Raw genomic sequence first — 12,516 nt, forward strand, 5'->3', positions numbered from 1 at the left:
TTCTTTGGGATTGGAATGAAAACTGACCTTTTCCAGTCCTGTGGCCACTGCTGAGCTTTCCAAATTTGATGACATATAGAGTGCAGCACTTGAAAGCATCATTTTTTCCGATTTGAAATAGCTCACCTGGAATTCCATCATCTCTACTAACTTCATTCGTACTAATGCTTCCTGAGGCCCATTTGACTTCACACTGCAGGACGTCTGGCTCTTGGTGAATGACCGCAGCATTGTGGATGATTCAGATCATTAAGACTTTTCTCGTATAGTTCTTCTCTGTACTCTTGCTACCTTCTCTAAATCTCTTCTACTTCTGTTAGGTCCTTACCATTTCTGTCCATTTTTGTGTTCAATGCTATTATGAAATGTTCTCTTGACATCTCCAGTTTTCTTGACGAGATCCCTAGTCATTCCCATTTTATTGTTTTCCTCTATTTCTTTGCATAGTTCATTTAAGAAGGGCTTCTTATTTCTCCTTGTTACTCTTTGGAACTCTGCATACAGTTGGGTGTATCTTTCCCTTTCTCCTTTGCCTTTTGCTTCTCTTCTTTCCTCAGCTATTTGTGAAGTCTCCTCTTAAAACCACTGTGCCTTCTTGTGTTTCTTTTTGTTTTGGATGGTTTTGGTCATTGCTTCTTGTACAGTGTTATGAACCTCTATCCATAGTTCTTCGAGTACTCTGTCTACAAGATCTAATCTCTTGAATCTCTTCTTCACCTCCCTTGTCTAATCATAAGGAATTTGATTTAGGTCATACCTGAATGGCCTGGTGGTCTTCCCTAGTTGCTTCAATTGAAATCTGAATTTTACAATAAGAAGCTTATGATTTCAGCTACCATCAGCTTCAGGTGTTGTATAGAGCTTGTGTAGAGTCTCCAGCTGACTGTATAGAGCTTCTCCATCTTTGGCTGCCAAGAATATAATCAGTCTGATTTTAATATTGACCCTGGTGATGTCCACGTGTAGAGTCTTTGTCTCTTGTGTTGTTGGAAAAGGATGTTTGCTGTGAGCATCGTGTTCTCTTAAGAAAACTCTGTTAGCCTTTGCCCTGCTTCATTTTGTACTCCAAGGTCAAATTCACCTGTTATTCTGAGTATCTCTTCACTTCCTATTTCTGCATTCCAATCTTCTGTGATGAAAAGGACATCTCTTTTTGGTGTTAGTTCTAGAACATTTTGTAAGTCTTCCTAGAACTGGTCAATTTCAACTTCTTCAGCACCAGTGGTTTGGGTATAGATTTGGATTACTGTGATGTTTGCCTTGGAGATGAACCGAGATTATTCTGTCATTTTTGAGGTTGCACCCAAGTACTGCATTTCAGACTCTTTTGTTGACTATTAGGGCTACTTCATTTCTTCTAAGGGATTCTTACTCATGGTGGTAGATAGAATAGTCATCTGAGTTAAATTTGCCCGTTCTTGTCCATTTTAGTTCACTGATTTCTAAATTAGCAGTATTCACTCTTGCCATCTCCTGCTTGACCATATCCAGTTGACCTTGATTCATGGGCCTAAGTTCCAGATTCCTATGTAATACTGTTCTTTATAACACTGGACATTACTTTCACTATCAGACACATCCATAACTGAGCATCATTTCTGCTTTTGCCAAGCAGCTACATTCTTTCTGGAGCTATTCATAATTGCACTCTGCTCTTCCCCAGTAGCATAATGAACATCTACCAACCTACAAGGGGCTCATTTTCTGGTGTCTTATCTTTTTGCTTTTTTTATACGGTCCATGGGGTTCTACAGGCAAGAATACTGGAGTGGGTTGCCATCTCCTCCTCCAGTTCACCACATTTTCTCACAACTCTCCACTATGACCTGTCCATCTTGAGTGGCCCTTCAAGGCATGGCTCATAGGTTCATTGAGCTACACAAGTCCCTTTGCCGGGACAAGGCTGTGAGCCATGATTTTATCCTCTGGTTAAATAGAATCACTGAATACAAGTTATGATCTTAACTTATGCTCAGTTAATTAGTCGTTTTTTGTGTTAGCATGTTTATCTACCCTATTGATAGACAGTATGCCTTTTACTTTTTACTTCCTGTACATGCGGGCTTAACACTTTATCTATTTTATTTTTTGGCTGTGCTAGTCTTTGTTGCTCCAAGCAGACTTTCTCTAGTGGTGGTGATTGGGGGCTGTTCTTCATTGCGGTGCACAGTCTTCTCATTGGAGTGGCTTTCCTTGTTGTGGAGTACCTGCTCTTGGTGCGCAGGTTTCTGTAGTTGTGGCGTGTGGCCTCAGTTGTTGAGTCATGCAGGCCCTTGAGCACATGGGCTGCAGTAGTTGTGGTGCATGGACTTAGTTGTTCTGCACCATGTGGTATCTTGCCAGACCAAGGATTGTACCCATGTCTCCTGCATTGGCAGGTGGATTCCTTACCACTGAGCCACCAGGAAGCCCCCTGCATTGACCTTTTACCTGGGTGTCTATTTTGGTTAAGTAGACTAATGGTTGCCTGCAGAGATTTGTTTATACTCTCTGTAGCAAAGGTCTTCTCCACCAAGGATACTTTACAATAATACTGAAAATCAGGAAATAGTAACTCTGTGTGGTTGAGATCTTGTTCAGAGGATTATTTTTACTTATTTATATACTTACTTACTTATTTGGCTTCATCATACAGCACATCTTTTGAGATCTTAGTTCTCTGACAAGGGGTTGAACCCAGCCCCTTGGCAGTGAAAGCTTAGAGTCTTAACCACTGGGCCACCAGGGATTTCCCCAGAAGATTAATTTTGTAGAGAACTTTATGTGTACTTAATTCTCTATAGTAATAACCATGTTTTGGTTGTATACTGGTACATTATCTACTCAGTTCAATTCAGTCCAGTCGCTCAGTCGTATCTGACTCTGCGACCCCATGGACTGCAGCAAGTCAGGCCTACCTATCCATAATCAACTCCCGGAGTTTACTCAAACTCATGTCAGGTAGGGTGAATAAGCTCAGGAATGCTTGGTACTGTTTCATGACTCAGTGAAGAAAGGCCCATTGTTACTAAGGAAGTAAATAGTAATCTCCAAGGAGACTACCGCCTTCTGGTTTTTAACATTTATTTAATTTTTAAAAAATGAAATATTTTTCTTGAAGGATAGTTGTACAACATTTTAGGTATACAACATAGTGACTCATAAGTTTTAAAGATTATACTCCATTGATAGTTATTATAAAGTATTGATATATTCCCTGTGTTGTACAATACTTTTTTTTTCTAGTTTTTTTTTTTTTTTTTTTTATTGAAGGGTAATTGCTTTACAGAACCCTGTTGTTTTCTGTCAAACCTCAACATGAATCAGCCATAGGTATACTTATATCCCATCCCTTTCTAACCTTCCTCCCGTCTCCCTCCCCATCCCACCCTTCTTGGTTGATACAGAGCTCCTGTTTCAGTTTCCTGAGCCATACAGCAAATTCCCGTTGGCTATCTATTTTACATATGGTAATGTAAGTTTCCGTGTTACTCTTTCCATACATCTCACCCTCTCCTCTCTTCTCCCCACGTCCATAAGTCTATTTTCTATGTTTGTTCCTCCATTGCTGCTCTGTAAATCAATTCTTCAGAAGCATTTTTCTAGATTCTGTATATATGTGTTAGAATACGATATTTCTCTTTCTGACTCACTTCACACTGTATCATAGATTCTAGATTCATCCACCTCATCAGAACTGACTCAAATGTGTTCCTTTTCATGGCTGAAACCTATATGCAGGTCAGGAAGCAACAGTTAGAACTGGACATGAAACAACAGACTGGTTCCAAATAGGAAAAGGAGTACGTCAAGGCTGTATATTGTCACCCTGCTTATTTAACTTCTATGCAGAGTACATCATGAGAAACGCTGGGGTGGAAGAAGCACAAGCTGGAATCAAGATTGCCGGGAGAAATATCAATAACCTCAGATACGCAGATGACACCACTCTAATGGCAGAAAGCGAAAAGGGACTAAAAAGCCTCTTGATGAAAGCAAGAGAGGAGAGTGAAAAGGCTGGCTTAAAACTCAACATTCAGAAAACTAAGATCATGGCATCTGGTCCCATCACTTCATGGGAAATAGACGGGGAAACAGTGGAAACAGTGTCAGACTTTATTTTTTGGGGCTCCAAAATCACTGCAGATGGTGACTGCAGCCATGAAATTAAAAGAGCTTACTCCTTGGAAGGAAAGTTATGACCAACCTAGATAGCATATTGAAAAGCAGAGACGTTACTTTGCCAACAAAAGTCCGTCTAGTCAAGGCTATGGTTTTTCCAGTGGTCATGTATGGATGTGAGAGTTGGACTGTGAAGAAAGCTGAGCACCAAAGAATTGATACTTTTGACCTGTGGGTGTTGGAGAAGACTGTTGAGAGTCCCTTGGACTGCAAGGAGATCCAACCAGTCCATCTTAAAGGAGATCAGTCCTGGGTGTTCATTGGAAGGACTGATGCTAAAGCTGAAATTCCAGTACTTTGGCCACGTTATGCGAAGAGTTGACTCATTGGAAAAGACCGTGATGCTGGGAGCGATTGGGGGCAGGAGAAGGGGACGACAGAGGATGAGATGGCTGGATGGCATCACCGACTTGATGGACATAAGTTTGAGTAAACTCCAGGAGTTAGTGATGGACAGGGAGGCCTGGCGTGCTGCGATTCATGGGGTCGCAGAGAGTCGGACATGACTGAGAGACTGAACTGAACTGAATATTCCATTGTGTATATGTACCACAACTTCTTTATCCATTCATCTGTTGATGGGCATCTAAGCTGCTTCCATGTTCTAGCTATTATAAATTGTGCTGCAGTGAACAATGGGATACATGTGTCTTTTTCAATTTTGGTTTCCTCAGGGTATATGCCTAGAAGTGGGATTGCTGGATCATATGGCGGTTTTATTCCTAGTTTTTAAAGGAATCTTCATACTGTCTTCAATAGTGGCTGTATCAATTTGCATTCCCATCAACAGTCCAAGAGCGTTCCCTTTTCTCCACACCCTCTCCTCTATTATTTGTAGACTTTTTTATGATGCCCATTCTGACCGGTGTGTGGTGATATATCTCATTGTGGTTTTGATTTGCATTTCTCTAATAATAAGCAATGTCGAGCATCTTTTCATGTGTTTGTTAGCTATCTGTATGTCTTCTTTGGAGAAATGTCTGTTTAGGTCTTTTTCCCACTTTTTGATTGGGTTGTTTGTTTTCCTAGTATTGAGTTGTATGAGCTGCTTGTATATTTTGGAAACTAATCCTTTGTCAGTTGTTTCATTTGCTATTATTTTCTCCCATTCTGAGGGTCTTTTCACCTTGCTTAGAGTTTCCTTTGCTGTGCAAAAGCCTTTAAGTTTAATCAGGTCCCACTTGTATACTTTGTTTTTATTTACATTACTGTAGGAGGTGGGTCACGGAGAAGGCAATGGCACCCCACTCCAGTACTCTTGCCTGGAAAATCCCATGGATGGAGGAGCCTGGTAGGCTGTAGTCCATGGGGTCGCTAAGAGTTGGACACGACTGAGCAACTTCACTTTCACTTTTCGCTTTCATGCATTGGAGAAGGAAATGGCAACCCACTCCAGTATTCTTGCCTGGAGAATCCCAGGGACGGGGGAGCCTGGTGGGCTGCTGTCTATGGGGTCGCACAGAGTCGGACACGACTGAAGTGACTTAGCAGCAGCAGCAGGAGGAGGTGGGTCATAGAGAATCTTGCTTTAATGTATGTCATCTAGTGTGCTGCCTGTGTTTTCCTCTAATAGTTTCTGGTCTTACATTCAGGTCTTTAATCCATTTTGAGTTGATCTTTGTGTATGGTGTTTGGAAGTGTTCTAATTTCATTGTTTTGCTTATAGCTGTCCAGTTTTCCTGGCACCATTTACTGAAGAGGCTGTTTTTACCCCGTTGTATGTTCTTTGCTCCTTTGTCAAAAATAAGGTACCCATAGGTGCATGGATTTATTTCTGGGCTTTCTATCTTGTTCCATTCGTCTATATTTCTGTTTTTGTGCCCGTACCATACTGTCTTGATGACTGTAGCTTTGTAGTATAATCTGAAGTCAGGAAGCTTGATTCCTCCAGCTCCATTGTTCTTTCTCAAGACTGCTTTGGCTTTTCGGGGCCTTTTGTGTTTCCATATGAATTGTGAAATTTTTTGATAGTTCTGTAAAAGATGCCATTGGTAATTTTATAGGGATCACATTGAATCTGTAGATTGCATTTGGTAGTATAGTCATTTTCACGATGTTGATTCTTCCTACTTAGGAACATGGGCTGTCTCTTCATCTGTTTATGTCATCTTTGATTTCTTTCATCAGTGTCTTATAATTTTCTGTGGACAGTTCTTTTGTCTCCTTAAGTAAGTTTATTCCTATATACTTAATCTTTTTGTTGCAATGGTGAATGGGATCGATTCCTTAATTGCTCTTTCTGATTTTTCATTGTTAGTTTATAGAAATGCAAGTGATTTCTGTGTATGGATTTTATATCCTGCAACTTTGCTAAATTCACTGATTAGCTCTAGTAATTTTCTGATACTATCTTTAGGGTTTTCTATGTACAGTATCATGTCATCTGCAAACAGAGAGAACTTAAATTTTCTGATCTGGATTCCTTCTATTTCTTTTTCTTCTCTGATTGCTGTAGCTAGGACTTCCAGAAGTTTGTTGAATAATGGTGGTGAAAGTGGACACCCTTGTCTTGTTCCTAATCTTAGGGGAAATGCTTTCAGTTTCCCACCATTGAGAATAATGTTTACTGTAGGCTTATCATATATGGCCTTTCCTATGTTGAGGTAGGTTCCTTCTATGCCCATATTTTGAAGAGTTTTAATCATAAATGGTTGCTGAATTTTGTCAAAGGCTTTTTCTGCATCTATTGAGATGATCATATGGTTTTTATCTTTGTTAATATGGTGTATCATATTGATTGATTTGCTTATATTAGAGAATTCTTGCATTCTTGGAATAAACCCAACTTGATCATGGTGTATGAGGTTTTTGATGTGTTGCTGAATTCTGTTTGCTAAAATTTTGTTGAGGATTTTTGCATCTGTGTTCATCAATGATATTGTCCTGTAGTTTTGTTTTTTTGTGTTGTCTTTCTCTGGTTTTGGTATCAGGGTGACAGTGGCCTCGTAGAATGAGTTTGGAAGTGTTCCTTCCTCTGTAATTTTTTGAAAGCATTTTAGAAGGATAGGCATTAGCTCTTCTCTAAATATTTGATAGAATTCTCCTGTGAAGCCATCTGGTCCTGGGCTTTTGAATTTTTGGGAGATTTTTGACCACAGCTTCAATTTCAGTGCTTGTAATTGGATTGTGCATAATTTCTATTTCTTCCTGGTTCAGTCTTGAAAGATTGAACTTTTCTAAGAATCTGTCCATTCCTTCCAGGTTTTCCATTTTGTTGCCATATAGTTCATAATAGTCTTTTATAATCCTTTGTATTTCTGCATTGTCTGTTGTGACCTCTTTTTCATTTCTAATTTTGTTGATTTGATTCTACAATATACTCTTGTAGCTTATTTTTTACATGGTAGTTTGTACTTCTTAATGCCTTACCCCTGTTTGCCCCTTCCCTTCCCCTCTCACTGGTAACCAGTAGTTTTTTCTCTGTATCTGAATTGTTTCTTTAATTTTGTTTTGGCTGCACTAGATCTTTGTTTCTTTGAATGGGCTTTCTCTAGTTGTGGAAAGGGGGCTTATTCTCTGGTTGTGGTGCTTGGGTTTCTCATTGTAGTGGCTTCTCTTGTAGCACACAGGCTCTAAAGGGTGGGCTTCAGTCATTTGGTACATTGCTTTAGTTGCCCCAAGGCATGTGAAATCTTCCTGGACTTGGAATGGAACCTGTGTCCCCTGCTGTGGCAGATGGATTCTTAATCACTCGACCACCAGGGTAGTTCTTAGGTATATTTATTTCCAATAGTAGGTACATGCCTATCATTTAAAATTTAAAAAGAATACAGTGAAATGTAAGTCTTGTGCCTCTCCTAATTCTCTGTGAGGAGATAATTATTCTCTTAAGTTTTTTTTTGTTCTTAGATAACCCATGTATTTATTTATTTTATTTATTTTTTTGGCTGTGCCACTCGGCCTGTGCGGTCTTAGTTCCCCTACTAGGAATTGAACCTGGGCCCTTGGCAGTGAAAGCATGTAGTCCTAACCACTGGACTACCTGGGAATTCCCAACCTGTGTATTAATGAATATGTTGTTGTTTAGTAGGTGAGTTGTGCCTGACTTTTTTGTGACCCCATGGACTGTAGCCTGCCAGACTTCTCTGTCCATGGGATTTCCCTTGCAAGAATACGGTAGTTGGCTGCCATTTCTTCTCCAGGGGATCTTATGTCTTCTGCATTGGGAGGTGGGTTGTTTACCACTGAACTGCCTGGGAAGCCACTTTTAATGAATATACACACAGGTAAAAGCCCACCCTCAGAAATGGTAGCTGGCATGCACATTTTTCTTTGTGTCTTTTCTTATTACTTAGCAAGATATTTGATATTATGTATCTATCATCACAGAACTGCTTTATTCTTTTTCATGGTTTCTAAGTATTCTGTTGTGTCAATGTAACATAAATTTTCTCTATTTGTATATGAATTAACATTTAAATTGTTTCTAATCTTTTGCTATAGTTTTGATGTGGCCAGGTTTGAATTCAAGATTTGCAGGCTATGTGTGGAGACTGAGAAAGAGGAAAAGGCCATTCTGATGTTTGAGACAAGGGAGGAGGATAGCAGGAGAAAATCTGGAAAGGTAGGAGAATGAAGGGAGAGAACAAACAATTGAAGGAGGCAGGATTAAAGGATAGGGGTGAAATAGGCCGGATGTGTCCAAGGCAGGTACTAAAACTGCTGTCTTGGTACCAGACTGTTGGAAGTTATTAACCATATAATCTTGGGCAAGTTGCCTGTTCTCTCTATGCCTTCATTTCCTCATCTGCGAAATGGGATAATAACACCTCATTGTATGTTGCTGTAGAGCTGTTGGTACAGCATTCCTCCACATTGAGAAAGCTTTCTGTTCCCTGACCCCGCCCCCCCACTTTGCTATTTTTCAGCCTTTACAGCTCAAGTGTATTTCTCCCCCAAACCATCTTGATTGCACCAAGAGCCCCACTTCTGTATCCTATACCTTTGTCTTAGATGTCACCTCATTCCTTTGAAATTCTCATATCTAATTATTTACCCCATCTGATGGTGGAGGACCATCTTTTGTATTGTTTTGTGTAATTTAGTTTTACCTGCAACCACCACTAAAATACTTGTTAGCACAGTGTCTAGCATATAGTATGGAGAAGGAAGTGGCAGCCCACTCCAGTCTTTCCTGGAGAATTCCATAGACAGAGGAGCCTGCTAGGCTACAGTCCATGGGGTCTCAAAAAGTCAGACACAACTGAGTGACCATTACTCACCCACTCACTAGCATATAGTAGGCACTTCATAATATTTGTCTTAAGCTGAAGAAAGCCATGGGCCTTAGGAACATTGAACCTAGAAAAATGCTAATCTTTCCACCCTTTCCCCAGTCACCCAGTTTTCAATCCTGAAGCAACTAGTGGTTGAAGATGTGTTTTTCTTCAGTTTATATAAACAAATACATATATATGTACATACTTATATATCTCTCCCTCTTTAAAACTAAAACAATATCATACTCTAAACATTGTTATGCACATTGTAGTCATCCCCAAAAAGAATGATGTTCGATTCTGTGCACACTTGACCCATATAAAATTGTAAGCATTGTTAGGTTTTCACTTAAGACTCATGCTGTAGTATCAGTAGCTGTGACTGGTGAGTCAACTGTCTAATTACAGTGAGATTATAAGAGCATGTTTTTCTGTCCAACAAAGAAGCTTTGTAAATAAAATTTTAACATCTTGAAAAAAATGAGAGGCACCATTTTTTTTTTAATTTTGATAATTGTAGATTCACATGTAGCTATAAGAATAATACAGAAGAATCCTGGCTACCCTTTACTCATATTTCCCTAGTAGTAACACCTTGCATAACTATAGAAAAAATATCCGAACCAGGAAATTGATACAATCCATCTACCTTATTCAAAAGCCACCAGTTTTTCGTGTAATTTTTGTATTTATTTCTGTACATTTTCATCACATGTATAGATTTGTGTGATTACTACAGTCAAGATAACAACAGTTACATCACAATCTTGCATGCTACCTCTTTCCCTCCCATCCTTTTAACCTCTGACAACTACTCTGTGTTCTCCTTCTCAATGATTTTTGTCACTTTAAGAGTTTTGTTTTTTTTTTAAATGGATGACTTTAATTTTAATAAGGGATTACTTTCACTGCATTAAATTCTCAAAGCCTTTAAGGTGAGAACCGTGTTTATATCGTGTGCTCAGTCATTCAGTGGTGTCTGACTTTGCGACCCCATGGATTGTAGCCCATCAGGCTCGTCTGACTGGAGTTTTCCAGGCAGGGATACTGGAGTGGGTTGCCATTTCCCACTCCAGGAATGCTGCTTCTTAAAGTGACTTCTGTGGACTTAGGGGACAGGGATTTGAACCCTGGTTGGAGAAGATTCCACATGCCTTGGGGCAACCAAGCCCCTGTGTCACAACTACTGATTCCAAGCTCTATAGCCCATGCTCTGCAAACAAGAGAAGCCACCACAGTGAGAAGCCTGAGCACTACAACTAGAGAGTAAACCTCTGTTTGCCACAACTAGAGAAAGCCTGAGAGCAGCAGCAGAGACCCAGTGCAGCCAAAAATTAAAAATAAGTAAATGTTAAAAAAAGAATGCTGTATAGGGAAGTCCCTGGCATCCAGTGGTTAGGACATAGCACTGTCACTGCTGGGAGCCCAATTTAGATTCCTAGTCAGGGAACTAGGATCCCACAAGCTGTGTGACATGCCCCTCCCCGCCTCAAACACACAAAAGAATGCTGTGTAAATTCTCTAGTTTGTAACCCTTGAGTTTGGTTTTTTTCATTTAGCATAATTCCTTGAAGATCCATCCAAGGTATTGCACATATCAGTAGACATTCTCTTGCATAGCCGTAGTATAGTTATCAGAGTTAGGAATTTAACATTGGTAAAATATTATTATCTATAATCCATATTCCAGTTACACCAGTTGTATTAAGTATATTTTTTCCCTAGTGGCTCAGACGGTAAAGAATCTGCCTGCAATGAGTGAGACCTGGGTTTGGTCCCTGGGTTAGGAAGATCCCCTGGAGAAGGGAATGACTGACTACCTACTCCCAGTATTGTTGCCTAGAGAATTCCGTCGACAGAGGAGCCTGGCAAGCTACTGTCCATGGGGTTGCAAAGATCAGATAGGACTAACTGACTGACATGTTCACTTCTTTCACTTTATATTGTCTCTTCCGTTGCCAAAGCCACTGTCACATTATGGTTGTCAGGTCTCAGTAGTTCCCTCAAATATGGAGCTTTTTTTTTTCTCCTTTAATAACTGATATATTTGGAAAGTATAGGTCAGTTTATATTGTAGAATGTTGCTCATTTGGGTTGGTTGTTCATCATGATTAGATCCATATTATGGATTATGGGTTTTTGGCAGGAGCACCATGTTTGATTACTTGATTAAAGTGATGTTGGCCTGATTTCTCCATATAAAGTTGTTAATTTTTGCTTTGGTTGTTAATAAATATTTTTGTGGGAGTCTAAGTAACGATTGTGTTTCTTATCAAACTGTCACCAATTTTAGCATCCCTTGAGGGTTTTTTTTCCCCCTGAATTATTATTATCAAGGTTACAAAATGGTGATAAACTTAAAGGTCAGCAAAAAGGCAAAGCTGACTTATACTTCAGCATCCAGTTAAGAAGTAGAAAAAACAATTCTTATATATATGTTAATAATATAAAGGCAAGCCTAAAAAGGCAAGGGTTAAATTGTATAGAAAAGGATAATAAATTTAGGCCCTCTCCAAAAGTGTAATTTATAAGAGAAAAATGTTGCAGTAAGGAATAATTCTTGAGAAGTTAAGATTTGATGGTGAATTACAAAATTATAAAAGCTTGTTTGAATATCTGAAGGTAGAGGTGGTTTAATAAAATTTCTTAGGACAGTGTTGCTGCTGCTGCTAAGTCGCTTCAGTCATGTCCGACTCTGTGCGACCCCATAGACGGCAGCTCACCAGGCCCCGCCGTCCCTGGGATTCTCCAGGCAAGAACACTGGAGTGGGTTGCCATTTCCTCCTCCAATACATGAAAGTGAAAAGTGAAAGTGAAGTCGCTCAGTCGTGTCAGACTCTTAGCGACCCCATGGACTGCAGCCTACCAGGCTCCTCCGTCCATGGGATTTTCCAGGCAAGAGTACTGAGTGGGGTGCCATTGCCTTCTCCAAGACAGTGTTAGATTTCCAAAAATTTACAAAGATTGCCCAGAGTTCCTATATACTCTGCATCCAGTTTCTCTTATTAACATTACCGTGGTACATTTGTTACATTGATAAACCAGTGTTGATAAATTGTTATTAATTGAAGTCCATGTTTTATTTGGATTTCTTTGGACTTTAATGTAGTTTTTCTGTTTTTGAATTCCACCCAAA

General features: G+C 39.7%; 1 protein-coding gene across 1 annotated transcript in view; it reads left to right on the top strand.

The window, feature by feature from the left end:
- PIK3CB (phosphatidylinositol-4,5-bisphosphate 3-kinase catalytic subunit beta) overlaps nt 1-12,516 on the top strand; it is a 179,232-nt gene that overhangs the window by 12,635 nt on the left and 154,081 nt on the right. The window lies entirely within an intron of this gene.

The sequence above is a fragment of the Bos indicus x Bos taurus genome, chromosome 1 (assembly GCF_003369695.1).
Source record: "Bos indicus x Bos taurus breed Angus x Brahman F1 hybrid chromosome 1, Bos_hybrid_MaternalHap_v2.0, whole genome shotgun sequence".
Lineage (NCBI taxonomy): Eukaryota > Metazoa > Chordata > Mammalia > Artiodactyla > Bovidae > Bos > Bos indicus x Bos taurus.